This window comes from Choloepus didactylus, chromosome 15 (assembly GCF_015220235.1).
Source record: "Choloepus didactylus isolate mChoDid1 chromosome 15, mChoDid1.pri, whole genome shotgun sequence".
Taxonomy (NCBI): Eukaryota; Metazoa; Chordata; class Mammalia; order Pilosa; family Megalonychidae; genus Choloepus; species Choloepus didactylus.
This window is the reverse complement of record NC_051321.1, coordinates 22,858,361-22,877,915: the sequence shown is the minus strand read 5'-3', so window position 1 is coordinate 22,877,915 and position 19,555 is coordinate 22,858,361. Positions and strand designations below refer to the sequence as shown.

Here is a 19,555-nt window from a genome sequence, read left to right as displayed (position 1 = left end):
TTGAACTTAGGGCAGTTTCCTGTGGATGTTTTCCAAGTAAAACACTTTCAAAAACCTGTTTATCATTGTAAGTCCCAGGCCTCGTTTTCTTTTGGCTTTTGAAAAGTGACTAACCATGGTGATTTTATGTGAAGAAATAGTTACAGTTTTTCATGAGAGTTGTGTCATTTTTCTTTGTGCTTTTCCATGACTGCACATTCAATTCTTGTTGCCCTGAGCCCTTAATTTAATGTGCTGTTATTTTTAAGCAGAGGGAAAACTTCCTTCAATTTTTGGTATGGCAGCAAAGCCATTGTTGAAGACAAGCAGGTGATTAATTTAAAATGCCCTTTTATTTTTTGCTAATCTGCTGATGGTGAGGTTGTTTATGGAGGGAGAACTTTTCATAGTTTTCAAACATTTTCATATGTTTCCAGATCGAGTCTGAGAGGGGAGCTGGGGAAGAGGGTGTGTGTGTGTGTATGTGTGTGTCTGTGTATGTCAGGGTAGTCATTTTACTTTTGGCTAATAGGAATGATATTTAAGCAATGAACTCTTCCACATTATTTGTATTTTCTGCTATAAAGCAATCAAAATGAAATATGATGTGTTTACAGGCCACAGCCATCTGTCTGAAAAATCTCTTGGGGCTTTTGCTGGCAGTTCAACAAACCACTTACATGTTTTAATGTTCCTTATAATAAAATTTGGGATTAAATTACACTTTTAGGCTCCAGAGATTGTTTTCAAATTTGAAAACTTTGCACCTTCACTTGGTTGCGGTAAATTTTAAGGGACTGGTTCTCTCAGCCAAACTGGTATTTTTGGGTCTGACTAGTTTGTAAAACAAAGTGGGGAGTGGGAGTGGGGAAAGGTCAACTTTGTCACAGTCCTTTAGCACGCAGAGATTGAAAGGTGCTCGACTGCCTTTTGGATAAGGCAGTTGCTTGGGATTTGGTGTATGGATGAACTCTTGATAAACAGTTGTTGAATTAAATATAACATGCCATTTCTTTGAAACCATTTAGTTTCACCCTATTTGGTTATTCCAGATATTTTTTGTCTTGGATTTTAACTTGACTCAACTTTATTCCTTAGTGAGTCTAATGTTTTATTCCTTTGAAACCCTTTTAGTTTCACCTGGTTTGGTTGTTCCTGTTAAGGAGAGAATTTTTGTCTTGTTTTTACCCTTCCTCAACTTGACCACTTAGGGAGTCTAAGGATTTCACACCTTGGAGTTTCAGGGTGGATCTAGGAAATGGTCAAGACCATTCCTGTCCCCTTCCCAGAGACTGTTGGCACCTGGCACCATTTCACAGATACAGATAAGCAAGTAAAGAATGTGGCGCATCCTTAACTGTTCTCTGGTGAGATCTCAGTGGAGTCTAAATTTCTCACGACTTAGATCTTATGCTTGCATGTGAAAAGCTCCCGGCATTAGCCTTTGCTTCGTTTGCTGATATTTTGATTTGTGGGGATTGATGCTAGGCCCAGAATTCCCACACTGTTGGTCTCAGCTGGAGTTCTCCAGCATAGCGGCTGAGAGACCTGCTAATTCCAGCTGCCAGCTTAATCCCGCTCCTTCCCTGGCCACGGAGGGCCTGGCTCTGAGAACACTTAAATACAATACAGCTATCCCTGTTGCACGGTGCCTGCTGAAGGCTCAGGCTTGTGAAAATATGGTTTATCCTCATAAATACTTAGAGATGCACTTCCTTTGCTTCAGATTTGCTTTATAACAACACTGCTGTAAAAACATAAAGGGAACTCTTTGAAAGAGGAAAAAATTACCAGCAATCTCTTTGTCAGACTCAGTTCTCAACTATTTGCCTCTTTTGTGTTCGTTCCTTTTGCATTTGGTTATGTGCATATATTTTACAATATCATATGAAATTTCATATTCTGCTTTTTACTACTTAACACTATATTGTAAAAATTTTTTCTTGCAGTTGCATCAGCTTCATGATTTAATTTTCTAGGACAGTTTGGTATTCCACTAAACCGATATACCAAAGATGACCTAATTATCTGCCTACTGTTGGGCATTTATGGTTCCACATTTTCACTCTTATCAATACTGCACTAATGTATATCTTCATGCATGTAGTTTTGGAATATTTCCCAGGAATGGGATTACTAGGTCAAAGGATATGAATATTTTTATTGCTGTTGATATATTTGCCATATTGCTTTACAAAAAGTTGTACAAGTTTACAATGTCAGCAGTAACATACGAAGGTATGAGTTTCACTATAGCTTTGGGCTGGCTGGAACCCTTCTACCTAGGTTTGAATCCCAGCTTCGGGGCTTACCCACTGTGTAAATTTAGGCAAGTCATTTAATCTCGCTGTGCCTCAGGTACTTCTCTGTAAAATCTCAATGACCATAGCATTTGCCTCATAGCATCATTATTAGTAATGATTAGTATTTGTATAGTGCCTAGAACTATGCCTATGCAAATATTATGCACTGTGTATTTGTTAAACATCTACTTCAAGTTTTTTGAAAAGCTAATTTAATAGAAATAAAGTGACTCTTTTTTTCATATTTTACATGCTTGGAACAGTATTTCCTGGAAACCGCCCCTTTAAATCTTTTTTGTAAATTTTTAAATGTTTATTACAGAACAGATGTATTCTGGTGTTATTATTCATATTATTTAGGACTTTTTCTTTGGGCTTTTAAAACGGAGTCCTGTATCCCTTTAGGGTAGGATCTGATGGGCAGAATGCCAGCTGGCAGCCAAGGTGCTGATGCTGACAATCAGCCACTCATCTCCGAGGAAATGAAATGCTAAAATTGAGCCTCCCCCCAGCACGCTGGAGGGACAAAGCCAAGAGTACTTTAAGACCGGTTTTAGGGTCTTGCTTACTGGGTGGCTGTTGTCATAGAACGCTGGTTTTGATGCCTGAGATGGTTTTTACCTGGGTATTGCAGGGATAACGCCTCTCTCGGTGCGTTTCTCTTGGAGCACGTGGAGCGTGTCTCCAGCGCCGGAGGGCGGTGCCCAGAACCCTGCGGGCGCGGAAGGTGCGCGGGGCGAGGCTTCAGTCCCCGCGCTCGGTGGCAGCACTGGTCAGGTGATGACTCGATCAGCCTCCTTCTTCTTAATCCCGGTTGTGTCTGCTGAGCTCTCCGAATAATTCAATCCTTGTGTGTGTTTAAAAACTCTCGAAGCCTGAGAGATCTCAGCGAGTCAGTTGAGGCTCCCGCTCGTCGTGTCCCCGCGGCCGGACCTGGCGTCCCTGCCCGCGGAGACCCTTGTCTCAGGGCGGGCTGCTGCCCCCTCTCGGGCTGACGGAGCTTTCCCGGGTCGTCGGCAGGAAGCAGCGGGTGCAGCGCGCTGCGCCGGGACCGTCTTCCCGGGTGCGCTCCTGCCGCGCGGGTCCTCCAGGGCCCTCCGGAGATTCGCCATCGCAGCTTCTGCCCCTGCTTGGAGACATTTCGAGACCTGTGGGGTCACAGAGGCCCCTGGAGAGAGAGTCTTTTCTCCTGGAGTCGGAAAACGGCTTCTTTCTCTTGGAGCGTCGGTTATCCCCACCATGCTTGGATGTACCCTGGACCTAGACCTTATCAGTTTTTCAAATAAAGCTTTACATGGACTTATGACAGGGCGGCAGAAAAGTAGAAGCGAACACCTGGCACGTCCACTCTCCAAAAACAACTGCCGTTTGTGATCGTTCTTTTGCCTTCTTTTTCTATATAAAAATTAATCTTTTTTTCTAGTTTTAATTGTACTTTAATGTTCAATTTTTTAATTCTGCTTTTTCACTTAACATATTTTATAAGCATACATATTAGCTGCATAATATCTATCATATATATGTATATATATCCATCTGATACTATTGGATATTTAGGGTTTTTGTTTTTTTTTTCCTTTCATAGTTCTGTGGTAAACATCTTTCTGTCTAAACCTCTTTCCATGATAGGTTATAGTCCCAGTACTGTAATTATTTGGGTAAAAGGGTGGGAATATTTTTAGGGTTCTTGATATGGATTTTCAAATGGAATTTTTACTCCTGCCAGCAGATGCTGAGTATATATTTCACACCAGCCTGGCTGAACACTGAGTATTGTGAGTATTAGAAGGTTCTGTTGCCAAAGCCACAGGTGAGGAGAGTTTTAGGCGGCTCTGGCTGTTGAAGCCTGTGTGATTTGAAACTTAAAGCTGCCCTCTCTAACCCACTTATTTCCAGCTCCCTGTATTTTGAGGACATTGAACTTTATTGAAACGGAGAGAGGAGGTTTAGTTGTGTTTCAGGGGGAACGAGGTGGTTCTAGTGTTGTGTTGGATTGCTGTGTTTAAGGTAGAGTGCTGTAGGAAATTGTTATAACATGGTAATGTGCAAGCTTGGCTCTCATCTAAAAAGAGACTGCTATTTTCTGTGCGTGGCACACCTTTTTGGGGTTGGCTTCCTAAACTTTTTTTTTTTTTCTTAAAGGAGAATGAGTTCACCAAGAGAGAGGCTTTCCCTTGGCAGTTTGGGGATGCACCTTCCTGGGGCAGGGATGAGACCTAATGACATTTTCAGCCCCACTCCTCTACTTTTATATTGCAATTGCTTGTTGAGGTTGTTAGCATTTACTCATCTGGAGAGAGAAGGTCTGGTCTGGTGCATTTCCATCCCTTTGTGTGTCAGATGGGTGGGAAGAAACACAGATGTCCCTTATGGCCATTCAGTCTGCACATGTTTTGGAAGGGTTGGCGTTTCATAACAGGTGAACTGTATAGGGTACAATGCGTAGTGTTGTCCATGATCAGTTCCTATGGCCTGTAAAATGCATGAGAAAACCTTTACCTGGACCACTAGTTCACATATTCTGTGCTTAGCTCTCATATTCTTGTGGCATTGCTTGCAACAATGAACTTATAAAACAGGGCTACTGTATTTGCCGTACTATACCCATGTTAGAGCAGAATTCCTGCAGTCTAAGCAAGTTCCAAGCATCTTCTTAGAATTATTCCCAATTCCCAGCCTGTTTCCAGATGGCAGACTTGAATTACATAACCTGTCTGGACATTTGTGGAATGACCACATAAGCTCAGTCATGTCTTCAAGTTGATGTGGATCATTCAGAAGCCCACTGGATTAATGGTGCTGAAGCTGTTTAATCCAAAAAAATTTAATTACATGCTGAAACCTCCATATTAATAAGCTGGTAGTTAGTGCAGGCATTATAATTGATCACATTTAAGTCCTTGACAAGGTCAAATACAGGGTCTGATATTTTTGATGCTGTTGATGGAGGCTCTTTTTTGATTTCATCCTCTACTCGTGGCATTTAAAATAATTTAAGCCACTAATTTTAGGATTCTGTGACCAGGAACTGTGCCTATTTTATATGGCTGTGTGTGTGCACACACTAGCTCTTGTCATCGCCTGTGGAGGATATAGAAGTATTGGACATATTGTGCTCAAAGAGCTTGCAACCAAATTGGGGGATAAAGCAAATGAGGCTGAAACATCTAATGACTGTTTGAAGGCAGTATGTAATTCTATATTCACAGCGGGTCATTAATTCATGATGATGCTCTGGGTGCCAGTGTTTTTGGGGGATGAACGGTCTGGAAGGGGAAGACCAGTGAGGTCTCAGTGTTTGGAGAAGCTGTCATGGAGGAGGCATCGTCTGGAGGGGCCTTGAAGGAGCGGGGAGGTTTTAGATAGGTGGAAGTCAAGTTATAACCAGAGGAGAGCGTGGTAGGAATGAAGGAGGAGAGTGTGCTGTGGAGAATAACATTTATGTTGAATTGTGATGGGAAATAAATTAGATGGGATGGAGGGGCTGGGTTTGGAGGAGCCTTCGAAATCAAGAAGAGAGACTTGAGACCACCACATCGACAACAGTGTTATTCTTAGCAGCTAACCTTTATTGTGTGCTTACGATGTGGTTCTCAGGGCTTTACATGTGGGATTTTATTTAACCCTCAAACAACCCTATGAAATAGATAACTAAGAATATGTCTACTTTCCAGCAGGGGAACTGAGATATCAAGAGTTAAGTAAGTTCCCATTAGTATGTGTGGCAGAGCTGGGGTTCAGATGGATCGAATCAGGCAGCCTGACTTCAGAGCCCGTGTTCTTCATTGTGATATTTTACTACCTCTTGGTCATAGTTGAGAGCTCTGGTAACTCTCAGCCAGGGGATGATGGGGTAAACATGGCCCAGTGGCCCCCTCGGGTTCTGGGGGAGCCCAGCCTTTTGAAGCAGACAGTCCTGGTTTCACATTCTGGCTTTTCTACTTCCTGGCTGAGTCCTTGGAAGTTACTTAATTTTTCCAAGCCCCGACATCCTCATTTATAAAAGAGGAAATATTATAATATATTATATCATATATTATATATAATACTATTTATAAGGGAGGAAATTTATAATTATATTATAAATATAATGTTATAATAATAAAATTTACCTCAGGTTTATTGGGAGCATTAAACAGGATAGTATACATAAATCACTTAGTGGAATACCTAGCAGGTAGTAACAGGCAGGAAACCATAGCTACTATGGACTTGTATTTCTTAGATCTCTCTAAGGCTATAAGGAGGTGTCTGAGAAAGAGAAGGAATCTCAGGTAGAATTTACTTGGGAGTCACCTACAGTAGTAATTAGCCACAGAGATATGGGGGGTTGGATTCCTTCTTCTGGAGCATCCCATGAGTTGGACTGTAAATTCCAGATGTGGTTCTGCATTCCTTCAAGAACTGACTGTATTTCTCTTTGTCCCCCAAAACTCAGAGGGCAAAACCAGGTCATTGGCACTGCATTGAAGTTCAAGTTCAGTATCTGGTGCCAGTTGTGTGTTCCAGGGGCTGAAGGCAGGATCGGCTGAAGTTGTCGGTGCCCTCAACACCATTTGTGGTCCCGGCTGGCCACAAATGCTTCATGGAGAGAAAAATAGATATTTGAAAGTAGTGTATTTCATTGTTGATAAAATTAAACAATGCACAGAATAATTATAACCAAGACAGAGACATTTAAAGAAAACACTTAGGAAAAAAAAAATCAGTGAAAGAAAAACCATGTTATAGGATGCAATGGTAATTAGACATGTCATTCTGAGAATTTGTGGAGGGAGATGGTACTTAGTACTTCTCCCACTTGAGTCTGGCACCTCTCAAACTGTTCATACGGTGTTTTTCTCTGCATGATATTCTGTGGTTGCTGAGTTTTTCTTCATATTACTTCCTCCAAGAATTTCAAAATCCACAGAGAAGGTGTCTATAAGGAAAAATAATTTGTTGCCCTTTTCCAGTTTTCATTCCCCTTGGTTGGTGACAAACCTATTTGTTCTCATCCTGTTTCCTTGATGTACTCAAACCCAGCTTCTTTCAATCACCAAATCCTGTCTGTTACTCCTAAGCCAATACTGGTTTTGAAATTTGGGGAGGCAGGTTTTAAAAATCTGTAGTTTGTCTGAAATTTTGAAAATTTTATTACAGTCCCAGAATCACTGTTGGATTTTTATGTTTTAAAATAAGGCTAGAATCAGATTGTTACTTGCAGCTAAGTGGCATTTTGAGAGACTGGAGGGTTGGCCATTGTTTAATTTTTCAAGTTTCCTAATAGGTGACACATTTAAATGAGATCTTAAATAATTGGTTGGTTTTTTGGGGGTAAGGTCTGAGAATATTTACTGGTAAAGGGTGGATGTTCAAAGATGACTCAAATTCTATTGTTGCCTTCAATAACTAAATGCCAGATAGTTGTAAATTCAGTGAGAAAATTATTCTACACAGATATAGGTAGGTTTATGTCCAAATGCAAATCTAACTTTGAAATCCTAAAAGTAGAACGTTTAGCTAACTGATAATGTTTTCTGAATTTTAGAAACCCTAGACAGGTGATGAAATCATGCATATATTTGAGCCTGTGTGAAGCCAATGGAAAGAGGACATTTGAACACCCCATTACCTATCCTGCTGCACCCCAATATGAGCATCTGGGTCTGTGAGTCATTCCTTGGTACAGAGCAGCAATCTCTGTTTTCCACAGGGGCTCTTGCATCTTTAAACACTTATTTCAGGATTTGGGAACTTCTGGGACCATAATCTTAACCAAGCCTTCCATGACAGTCTTTTAACTTTCTATCACAGAACATGACACTGCAATAAAAGCAATGAAACACTTCAGCTTTTTCACTTCTGCAGAAGCTATAACAACTTCTCCAACATATAATGGGGCTGGGAAGTTAATTTCCTGGGGAAGAAATACACAGCTTGGTTCTGGCATTTTAGTACCCAGGAGAGCTGAAATAAGTCCATTGATCAAAATTCCAGGCACAAGGGGGCTAGATCTGGTTGGTTTGTACAGGTAGCAAGAAACCCTGATACATCCCAGAGTAATTTGGGCAGAGAATAAAAAGTATTTGCAAAGCCCCCTTGAGGGCCTGGGGAAAAATGTGGAAACATTAAACTTCCCCAACTGGGGAATTACTGATATTTTTGCAAGCATTGGGGGAATGCCATTGTAATAGGCCAAGTCCTCAATCTTGGGGCTTGCCCTTATGAAGCTTGTTACTGCAAAGGAGAGGCTAAGCCTCCTTATAATGGTGCTTAAGCATCACCCCCAGAGAACCTCTTTTGTTGCTCAGATTTGGCCTGTTTCTCTCTAAGCCCACTCTGCAGGTGATCTCACTGCCCTGCCCCCTGTGTGGGACATGACTCCCAGGGGTGTAAATCTCCCTGGCAACATGGGACATGACTCCCAGGGATGAGCTTGGACCCAGCATCGTGGGATTGGGAAAGCCTTCCTGACCGAAAGAGGGAAGAGAAATTAAACAAAATAAAGTTTCAGTGGCTGAGAGATCTCAAATGGAGTCGAGAGGTCATTCTGTAGATTATTTTTATGCATTATATAGATATCCTTTTTTAGTTTTTAGTGTACTATAATAGCTAGAAGGAAATACCTGAAACTGTTGAACTACAACCCAGTATCCTTGATTCTTGAAGATGATCATGTAACTATATAGCTTATACGGTGTGGGACTGTGTGATTGTGAAAATCTTGTGGCTCACACTCCCTTTATCCAGTGTCTGGACAAATGAGTAGAAAAAAGGGGGGCAAAAAGTAAATGAACAATAGGGAGGAAAAAGGAGTATGAGATGTTTTGGGTGTTCTTTTTTACTTTTATTTTTATTCCTATTCTTATTTTTTTGCAGTAATGAAAATGTTCAAAAAATTGTGGTGATGAATGCACAACTATGTGATGATACTGTGAACAATTGATTGTACATTTTGGATGACTGTATGGTATGTGAATGTATCTCAATAAAATTGCATTAAAAAAACTCTATGCACAATTGTTTTCCCAAACTTGGTTTGTTTTGCAAAATCTTCATTTAAATGCTAAGGAGTACTATCCCCAGTTAATTCTGAGAAGGTAGCTGCATCCCTCTGTGTGAAGGCCCTGCTGAGTTCAGCTCCTCTCCAACTTTGACATGCAGATGCTGAAGGTGCTGCCTTCTCTGCACCGGTTGGTTCAGACAGATTCTCCTCTGAAGTCAACCCCATCAAATGTGGTGGCTGGAAATTCCTGGGAACATCTTTAACACCTCACATTCCATCAACAAGGGCTTTTAGCCTACTTCAGTCTTCAGACATTATGCTGGCATCAAAAGTACTTTTGAGAATGGAGGAATGTTTCTAAAACTGAAGATCTATTCAATCCAATACTTGTTCCCTACTATTGCCAGATAATGCAAGAAGAAATGGAGAAACCTGAATCAGTCTGAAAGCATATTTTTTTGCCTTTATAGGATCCTAACTAGGTCAGAGAGCTCCACAATTTAACAGAACCACTGCTACATATTCTACATATTCTGGAGATGGCTGACAAGGTGTTCTCTTCATATTTTAGGATGTCCAAGGGAAGGCAGCACCGGCCTCCCCAAACAGATCTTTCAGGCTGAAATAAGCAGCCGTTTGAACGGTGCAGCATTCAATCCAACCCCAAGCTCTTGAAATTCTAGGCACACTTTCTTATAGTGATGCTTGGAGAAATTTTTGTAAACTATTCTTTCATATGTGGTAGCTGAGCCTGGCAACTTTTCCATTGCTGATCATACCTTTCTTGCCTAATGGTGCCATTTATTTAGCGACCGTCTCACGCCATGCGTGTGCTTTGTATTCGAGGTCCTGCTTAGTCCTCATGGCCACCCTCTGTGACCAAGACCATAGCCGAGTTGTACAGAGGGTCTGGGAGGTTCGTGGATGGGCCTTGCCCTCCGTCTGCAGCTGCCTCTCCTTGGCGTCCTCCTTCCCGTCTGGTGGGTGGTTTTGATCTCCGTGTATCTCGTGTTGCTGGTCTTCAGGTAATGGGGATCTGTCCAAAGATAAAGGTGTCAACCTGGCAGGTAAAAAGATGGCTCTCGGAATTGTACTTGAAGCAAAGGGGGTTTGCACCCTCTCTTGAAGCTTCCCCGGTCTCTAACCCATGGATACTTCATTCACTAACTCTTTCAACTAAGACAATTATTTATTGAGTGTCTTCTATGTGCTAAGCCCTGTTGTAGGTGCTAAGTGATGAACAAAACAAATGTGGTCCTTGTGGGTGGAGCTTACTGTCTAGTGGGGAAAACAAACATAAACCAAAAAACATACAGATAGCTGAAAAATCATAAATTAAGACAAAGAATATGAAGGAAAAGAAAGGATTTCTTTCAGCCCAAGATGGAGAAATAGAGCTATGGGAATACTCAAAAGTTTATTCAGACAAAAGAGGTTCCTTATAAAAACCTAACCAAAGAGCAAAGATGAAAAACAATTATGCAAAAAAATTTTTTTTAGGTATCAAGGTATTTAAATATATTAATTTCTCATTATTTGGCTTTGAAGGTGTCACTAAATGGAATTCTACTTCAAGACACATTTGAGCCCATGGTCATGCTGAGACCACGAATGGTCACTCTTCTTGTAATGTGGTTCACTTTTTTTAAAGTAGCATGTGCAGCATCACTGGAGAAGGGACCTCCTCAGTGGGACCACTCAGGGGAGAATGTCTGATTGTGTGACTTCTCCCTCATTGTTTATTTCTGGTAAAATGCAGTTTGGTTCTGGAAAGCACGCTGGAGTGTGGAAGGCCAGGGAGTAGGGGCTCTACTCTCTGCCCTGCTGCCAGCTCTCCTGGTCAGTGAGTGTAGCTTCTTTGAGACTTGGTTTCCTTACTTAGAATTTGAAGGAGGTGAGTTTGTTGATCTTAAGTTTTTTCTAGCTCTGGCTTTTATTTTAGAAGAAATGGGCAGCAGAATGTTTAGGGTAGAATCACTTCATACTTAAGACGTGACATTTTCATGGTGTGATGCTGAAGAATGAGCACTGGACCAGGATTCTGGAAGTTCCAGGCTCAGCGAAACCACCGACTCGTGGAGTGAGTTGGTTTGCACTCACTCAGGCCTGGAGCACAAATGATAGCACGCTCTGCAGCAATGCATGTTGGGAGACCAGGAGCCTCTGCAGAGGTGAGGCATGCAGGTTCTGGACTCAAATCCAAGCTCCTCCATTAAGCAGCCATGTGGACTTGGGCAGGAAACTTGGTGTCTGGAAGCCTCAGTTTTCACATCTATAAAATGGAGCTCCAGTTTTGCATCTATAAATAATCCTCTCTTCTTCCCAGGGTTGGGGTGAGAATAAAGGCAGTTAGCACAGCACCTGGCACATACTTAAGTGCTGAATAAATGTTCACTGTTGCTGTCATTTTTCTTCTTATTAATAATTAGTGCGGTTTCTGTTATCACAGTTCTTCAGGTGAGCACATCATAGGATTCCCTATATCTTGGTTTCTGCCTCACAGGGTTGTTTAGAAAATCAAAGGTAAGTATGGAAGGTACGTTGTGAACCGTGAGATGCTCTTTGAAGGTGTGGTGGTAAGACTGGGCAGATGAAGGCAGAAGGCTGTCTGTCCTGCTGCAGCTTGGCCGTCTTCTGAGAGTGGGTTTAGCCCTGACAGACGGAGGCACATGGAGACAGACTTCCCATCCAGGCAGACAGGCTCAGCCCGCAGATGGCCACGAAGTCATTCATTTGGTGATTGTCATTCACGGCTCATGCTGTTTCATGCCAGAGGCGGCCCGAGGGCACCGCCAGCTCAATTTCATCTCTGGACTGCCCCCACCCCTTTAGTTCCTTTTCTGAAATGTCTACTGAAAGCAGGGTCAAAACAGCACTGTTTTTTAAAAACGACTTTAAAAACAATTATGTAGGATAATTAAAAACAATGAAATCCAGAAATTGAGAGTGGTGGCATTAGAGCCGGGCACCTGTTGTCACGCAGGCTGCTTGAGGGGACAGCAATTAGTTTGGCAAAACCTCTGGAATGCTCTTGTGGGGGCGGAAGCCGGGGATGGTTGGTGGGTTTGCTCCTTGGGTGTGTTGCCTCCTTCCGAGCAGATGGGGCTGGAAGAATTTTCAGGGGTGGGGGAGGGAAGCTGCTGGCTGTGGAATGGCCCTGAGAGCTATTTTCCTGTCCAAATGGTCCATTCATAAAATGCCTCCTCTTCTTTCTCCAGATGGCACCTGCCACTGCCTGGTTTTCCACCACTTCTGGGGTTCGTTTCTCTGGAAGGGAGGAGGGAACTGTCAGCTAAAAGGGTGGTAGGAGCCTCCATGCTCCAAACTTTGTCTGTTTTACTGCTCACCCCGGCCCGGCGTGATGGATGACCTGGGCCGGCCTCTCCGGGTCGCGTGTTCAGCTGTGATCCAGGATCTGCCAAGGGTGTTTGGCTCTTGGACTGACACACACAGATAACCGGCCTGGCCTCCAGGACACCGTCACATGGCGCGGGGATGGCGACAGCTCACCTGAGGGCTGGGAGGGGAGAGCTGGGGAGGCTCCCGGCTACCTTCCATGGCTGGCTGGGCGGGACCGTCCCCTTCCCCCCAGCACAGGTTCACCTAAACTGTGGGTGAGTGATCCTTCCGGCTGGAGGGAGGCAGGTGGTTCTTGGGGGTCAGTCTGCACGGCGGCTCCTTGCACAGGGGAGATGCACACACACTTTTCCTTCCTGCCCCTCTTTTGGGCCCCTGCTCCTTTCTCTCTTCTTTCCACTTCTTTTTTGCCATCTCAATCTCCAATTCTATCTCTCTATTTGCAATTATTTGTTACTTATATTATTAGTTATTATTCATTGAAAATCTTGTGTCTGTGGGTGTCACATGGCATTTGGTTGTCATGTTTCCTCGGTCTGCTCCATTCTGGGACAGTTTCTCGGTCTTTCCGTGTCTTTCGTGTCCTTGACATGTTTATGTGGGAGGCAGTGGATTGATGGGAGAGGAGCAGGGGCCCCTTCTCACACAGTCCTCACTGACCCGTGAATGAAGGAAGCAGGGACAGCTCCCACTGAAGGATTTCACTCCCTTCTTAGGGCTCGGCTAGAAGCTGGCCTGAGCGCTGACCTCCCTAGGGACACACTATCTCCTTCTGCTCTCAGCCATGTCTCCTCTTTACTGGGGTCTGTACCAAATCTCCCCCACCCATCCCCCATGTCACGGCTGAGACTTCCAAGAAAATCTTCACATCCTCCTGTCTTTTAGGATTGATTTCAGCTTCAAGAGATGGCGTGGGAAAGATTAGATTTCTAGTTCATCCTCTTATTTCTTATTTTACATTTAAGTACAGGGATCCCCAAACTATTGATACGTGTTTGAAGGCAGTATTGGTTGAAACAACAAGGAATCCTCTCTACTAATGCTGACTGCCTTCAGGTCACTGGCCTGAAGTGTCGTGATGTCGGAATTATTTTTACTGTCGCCTTTAAGCCCCATAAAAGCAAAACCTTGGAAGGTTGGTGCCAGCCTGGAGATAGCTGCTGCTCCTGCTGAGGCTGCTAGTTCCGTTGCAGCCCCAGAGTGGGCTCAGGAGTTCATCTCAATTGTTTATTTTTTTTAACTTTTTATTTCGAAATAATTTTAGACAAAGAAAATTTTCAAAAACAGTACAGAAAGTTCCTGTTTATTTTTCACCTGGGTTCCCCTAGTGTTAATGTCTTATATAGCCATAGTACATTTATCACAACCAAGAAACGAGTATCAGTACAATACTAGTAACTGAATTACAGAGTTTATTCGGATTCCACCAGTTTTTCCACCAAGATCTGTTTTCTGCTCCAGGGTCCCACATGGCATTTGTTGTCATGTTTCCTCGGTCTCCTCCATTCTGGGACAGTTTCTCAGTCTTTCCTTGTCTTTCGTGTCTTTGATGCATTTGACGAGTGCTGGCGAATACTGGCCAGTTATTTTGCAGAACAGGGATCAGCAAGGTTTTTCTGTAACGGGCCAGAGAGTGAATATTTTTGGCTTTGGAGGCATATGGTCTCTGTGGCAACTACTCAACTCTGCTCTGTAGCGCATTTCATAAGTAAAACTTTATTTTTGGAACTTTATTTATGAAAATTGGCAGATTTGGCCCAGGGGCTATAGTTTACTGATCCCTGTTATAGAAGGTTCCTCAATTTGGGCTTGTCTGACATTTTCTCATGATCAGATTGAGGTTATACTTTTTTTTTTGGCCAGAATGCCGCAGAAGTGATGTGCCCTTCTCAATGTTAGTAAAGTTAATATTACTGGTTTTTCCTCTGTAAGTAAATATATCTCAGGGGAGATACTGTAAGATTAGGCAAAACCCTGTTTCTCTTTAAACTTTTGCCTGCTAATTTTGGCATTCGTTGGTGGATTCTGCCTGCAGCTATTATTCCTGGGGAGTTCTAATGGTGGTTTTCTATTTCACTCATTCCTTCTACAGTTATTAATCGGAATTCTTCTGTAAGGAGCTTTCATCCCCATTTATTTGTTTATCAGTTATTTATTTACACCAGTACAGACACGTGGCTTTTCATTTTATTTTTGGGGCTATGATCACCGTTTTGAAACTGCTGCCAAATGTCGGCCCTCTTGGACATCTTGGGGCTCATCTGTGAGATCCACCCTGGCTCCTAGCCGGTTGTAATGACTCTAATTACGTTTTTGGCATCTGGAGGCCTTAGGCTAATAGGTCTGTGTTCTGTTAACTTGTTTTATAAAGGCACAGATGGTTTGGTTATTCTGCCCACAGTGCTGACTGGGTTTACAGCAATTCAGCTGGCTGAGTTGCAGTGGTAGTGTGTGCATTAGGGTGATTGGAGCCGGTTTTAAGCTGGTAGGAAGTCATCTGGTCTTCCTTACATTTTTTGGGTGGATGAGGATTCTCGTGGGATTTCTTGCACATTCTAGGTTAGGTTTGAATTGTGAGTGCAGCTTTTCTTCTACTGTATTTGTTGGGGAACTTTATATAAGGGTGGAAAATACTTGTTTAGGTGCAGAGTTTAAAGTAAAAGAGTTTCATTGCTCTTTCATGCACTGTTCTAGATTAAAGTAGAATGTCAGTTCAAGTGAGGTTGCCTCAATTAGAAAGACAAACAGGCTTCCAAAAATTAAGCCATCTGATCTGCTTTTAAACACCAAAAAATACATCGAGTCAGGTTTCTAAAAGAGGAGAAACTTCTGTCTCTCTTGTTCATCTTGCCTGATTGTAGAGATAGGTGAAAAGATGAGATATTAATACATTTTTTTGTTTTAGATTTTAAAAAGAGAATCATAGACCCTGGCACCATGGGTTTGTTTCACTATCTGTGAGGCACCTAATAAAATCACATGATTGCATCAGATGTGGCTCTCTTGAAACTTAGGGGGCAACAAAAAAAATATATATATATGTTAAGGAAACAAGAAAAGAGAACGGCTGGTGCAATGTCTAGGTGATTGTGGTGGATCCTGACATCTTGGGAAGTGAATATATTCACCAGAGTTTCAGCACAGCTTCCTCCATCTGCTTCTCTAAAGAGCAGCGTGCCTGAAACGAGGCAGAGCGCAAGTTGGCTCATCTGTAAAAGGAGGCGACTGGACCGGCCGTTGGTTGGGGGAAGATGTTGGGTGTGTACTTCTCTCTGAAGTTTGTGACCAGCCTGGAAGCTCAGTACCTTCCCATGCAGCCATACAGATTCGCGGCCATCTTGCCCTTGGCAGGCCTGTCAAAAAAGAAGGTATTTCGAAAGCTTTTCGCTGATTGTAATTTCATTCTGTCAAGTGTTCAGTGCGTCTCGCGTCATGGCTGGAGGGCTCGGAGATAAGCGTGGAAAGTGCTCCGTGCCCTTCTGAGTGGTGGACGTTCTATTTTCGACTTGGAGTCCGGTGACAAACCTGTCTTCTGTCAGGTCAGACTCACAGGGACTTTCTTGTTTTCTGTTCTTCTGTTGACAGCTGCGTCCGTGTTCATGACGGTCACGGGATAGCTGGAAGATAGCGCTGGCATTTAAACACCTAGATAGGAAGGAGATGATGGAATGCATTTTTCTTTTCTATTTTGGTTAGCAAGTCCGTAGTAGTCCATAGTGAGAGGTGAAGAAGCAGCGAGAGACCTCTGGGAGGGTGGGCCGACAAAAGGCACCGAGAGAGAGATGTGCCGGCCTCGAGTGGGCCTAGTGCCAGGAAAGGGGATGGCTGGAAGGAACGCAGAAAATAAAGGTCATATGTGAGATGGCCTTGGGGGTAGGGTATGGAGATGGGATGGGAGAACTTTGACACCTTTAAATCTCCACAGGTATTTAATGTAAGCACTTTGTGGATGTAGCTCCAGTGGGGATCAGTTTAGATGCCATCTGAGTTCCCAGCATCTTGCATGCACATTTATTAACCGTGGCACTTTGACAAGTTTGTTAATCTCGTGATCATTACTTTCTCACCTGTGAAACAGAGTCTAGTGTACTTGCCTGCCTCACAGGGCTGATGTAAGGGTCCCAGATACAGTGTTTTACGATATGTTATCTTGGTTCTTTATGTGTTTTATAAAACCTACAGTAGAAACTAGGGGTTCTCACCCTGCCTGGACCTCATGTTCCTCTGTTTATAGTAGTTAGCGACACCACAACCCCCAATTTTATTTAAAGTCATCAGTTTCTTTGAGATTCTGATGAAAGTATGGGTCTCCTTTTCACAAAAATATATGCACAAAAGTTAGCATAGAATGTCAGGGGTTCACAACTGAAGCTCAATTAAGAATGTCTGATTTGATTGTGCTTTTCTTTTATAGAAATTACAGTTTGATCAAGGTGGACAAGGAGGACAATGTGTTTACAGATGCCTGGCATTTGGATTTTTCTGCTTGTGTATACCTTTTTAGACCATTTATTTTATTAATTTTTTTTATTAGAGCAGTTGTAGATTTACAGAAAAATCAGGCATAAAATAGAGAGTTTCCAATATATATTACCCCCCTGCCCACAGTTTTCCCTATTATTAATATTTTGTATTACTGTGGTACCTTTGTTAGAATTGATGAAACAATATTATTATAATTACATTATTAACTATAGTCCATAGTTTACATTCGGGTATACTCTTTTTGTTGTACAGTTCTATTCTGGTAACAAATACACAACCTAAAATGAATTGTTTTAGCCACCTTTCAAGTATATAATTCACTGGTGTTAACTACATTCACAGTATGTACAACCATCATCACCATCCATTACCAAAACTTTTCTATCACCCCAAATAGAAACTCTGTAGAGCACTTATTTTTACAGTGAACAAAAAGATAAAAAATTGTATTCTTATTATAAGTTCAGTGCTTTTCTAGTACTGTCCTAGTTCAGCTGCATACAGCAAGATTGGTAAACTATCAAAAGCAAGATTGCGAATTAAACAAAAGGAAAAATCGACTCATAGGGTACCTACTGGGATAGTGGTAAGCTATTAAAAATCTGTAAATCAAAGGGGCCCAAATCATGTTTCCCTCTCCATACTTACAATGCCATAACTATTTGGAAAGTTAACATTTTTTTAGTGATGAGCTCAATCGATGTGATTTAAGTCACCCAAGATATGTTTATAGCCGAACGATTAAGTTGGATGATGTGATGAAACACTAAAATTGTATTTAAGGTCATTGATGCTTTCACACATTATTAGAGGGAAATGTAGTTACACCAAATTAAATGGAGACATCTGATGTAGCCATCAGTGCAGTAATTTCATGGGAAAAAATAAAATTTAAATGAGCAAAACATGTTTTGGTATTAACTGCAGTGTAATGGTATTACAAGTTTTCTCAGTTAATTAGTAACACATTGCAGAACAAATGTTTGAAACGGAAATCTATTTTTGCATAACTGAGACTCTGCAGAAGGGGAAGGGAGCTGGGAGTCTCAGCTCCCCTCATAGTGCTTCGTGACCTTGTGCAGGTCTTTTCACCACCCTGGAGTTGTGAGATGCAGGCAACGTGACTGCATATCCTAAAGGAGAGAAGATATCTTCCAGTGTCAACATTTAGTGACTTTAAATTTAATTGTGGTAGTGCTGAGTTTAAAAAAAATACTTTGTATCAATGTCTGACATACATACAGAAAAGTGTACAAATGATAAGTGCGTATCGCCATGAATTTTCACCCTTCTGACCTGTCCCCAGGTTAAGAAATAAAATATTATTAACATCCTAGAAGTCCACCTTGGCTCCCTTCTCAGTCTTAAATGCTGCTCCTAAATGTAAAAATAAAGCAAGAAAGAATTGTAGTGATAATTTTTAGAAATTTGGAAGTCTAACAGATCTAAAAGCAAAAACTTTATTCATTTGTGATCCTGTTTATCCAGTCCACAGGCCCTTACCCTCAATTTTGAAATCCAAATAGCTCTGAAAATGAAAAGTATTTTTGTTAGATTTTCAGCAAAACTACTTGGCAACAAAACATGGCCTGAAAGGATGGGAGGCTATTTATGGTCTTTAATTATCCCACCTAGCGTGACTATCCATGCGTTTTCCTGAAAACATGTGCTGTTCTGTAGCTAATGATAATGTGCTGCCCTGCGCCCCACTGGGGTTTAACAAACAGTGTGTGCACCATGTTTCTGTTTTGAAATTGAAATGATTCTGAATTTCAAAACAAATCCGGCTCCAAGGATTTCAGACGAGGGATTGTGGGTCCACACCACAGCATACTTTTGCTATAAGAGCAGATGCCCCAATTTTTTTGTTGCTTAGATTTACGTGATTTGTTTTTGATCTGTAAAGTAAAGCAGGTGCAGTTCTAGTTCACTACCTGGTTTGTAATGGAATGTATCTCTTCCAAATTGGCTTTTTAAAAATCCACTTTTATTTTGGAACAATTTTAGATTTACAGAACAGTTGTAAAGATAGTACAGAGTTCCCATATGCCTTTCACCTGACTTTCCCTAATGTTGACACATTATGTCACCACGGTACATCTGTCAAAACTAAGAAGTTAACCTTGGTATGACACTATTACTGAACTACAGGCTTTATTCAGAATTCCCATTTTCCTGCTGGTGTCCCTTTACTAGGATCCCATGTTACCTTTCGTTGTCATATCTCCGAAGCCTCGTCAGGTCTGTGACAGTTTCTCAGACTTCATTTGTTTCTCCTGAACCTTCACAGCTTTGAAGAGTGTTGGTCATGTGTTTTGCAGAATGTCTTTTAGGTGTCTTTTTTCTAAACTTTTCATTTTGAGGTAATTATGACTTCACCTGCAGTTGTAAGAAATAATACAGAAAGTTTGTGTAGCCTTTACTCAGTTTCCCCCAGTGGTAA

At 41.9% G+C, this 19,555-nt stretch overlaps 1 protein-coding gene and 2 pseudogenes across 1 annotated transcript in view; 1 reads left to right on the top strand and 2 right to left on the bottom strand.

Moving 5' to 3' along the window:
- The window catches only part of RBM20 (RNA binding motif protein 20), a 188,866-nt gene that overhangs the window by 23,655 nt on the left and 145,656 nt on the right, over window positions 1–19,555 (top strand). The gene's annotated exons all lie outside the window — the stretch shown is intronic.
- On the bottom strand, window positions 8,005–9,527 carry LOC119510816 (annotated as a pseudogene).
- LOC119510663 lies at window positions 9,646–10,037 on the bottom strand (annotated as a pseudogene).